At 32.7% G+C, this 793-nt stretch overlaps 1 protein-coding gene across 1 annotated transcript in view; it reads left to right on the top strand.

Moving 5' to 3' along the window:
• Positions 1-793, top strand: part of LOC108687375 (BCL2/adenovirus E1B 19 kDa protein-interacting protein 3) — a 30,344-nt gene that overhangs the window by 17,342 nt on the left and 12,209 nt on the right. The gene's annotated exons all lie outside the window — the stretch shown is intronic.

Below are 793 nucleotides of genomic sequence, written 5' to 3'. Positions count from 1 at the left end.
TATATATATATATATATATATGAGACGATGAACTACATTAGATATCGCATTAGATTACATAAGATATCGCATTAAAATATGAGAGAGACTACGATATTAATCTTTATATATTTAAACGATTGTGAAGTTAAATATAATGCGTTTTATCTTGAAAAAAGAAAAATCAAAGTAGAAGAGTCGATAACGCGTAATACGTGTGTATGATGCACTTGATATAAATGCGCTTATCGCAACTTGCAACTCTTCACTGAGATGCATTGATGATTACGAGCTCGATAGTGATTGCGCTGCTCTTCGTCGTGATATCGATGTTGAAGGGCAAGGATAACCGCAGCTGTCAACCGCATTGCAACTGTCGAGTGTCGGTTCGACACTTCGATTACGGTTTACGATGTACTGATGGATTACGCATAATACGCGGGAGGTCGTAAACTTTCAAGGTGACATATTATCGCGGCGATTTTTTGCGCGTTATTTTATCGCTTGACTGGAATGAATCTGGCGATAAGCGACTTGGCGACACTTCTCGGCGATTCTTGCACAAATTAATCGAAAAAGAAGCGGAGAAAATATAATGTTCATTTTGCGAATTACATAATATAATAGAAATAATATATTTCTTTATCTAATTTTTGACATATTAAATTTCAAAATTAGTCTCTTTGTAGTTCAGGTTAATACCAAAATAAAATATTTGACCAGTATAGAATATTTGATTTTTATTTTGATTATATTTATTATGTCGACTCCATTTCTGTTTGCTTTAATAAATTATTGGTATGTATATATATAT

This window comes from Atta colombica, unplaced genomic scaffold (assembly GCF_001594045.1).
Source record: "Atta colombica isolate Treedump-2 unplaced genomic scaffold, Acol1.0 scaffold205, whole genome shotgun sequence".
NCBI lineage: Eukaryota > Metazoa > Arthropoda > Insecta > Hymenoptera > Formicidae > Atta > Atta colombica.
The sequence above is the reverse complement of the archived record's forward strand: the minus strand, read 5'-3'. Positions and strand labels throughout refer to the sequence as shown.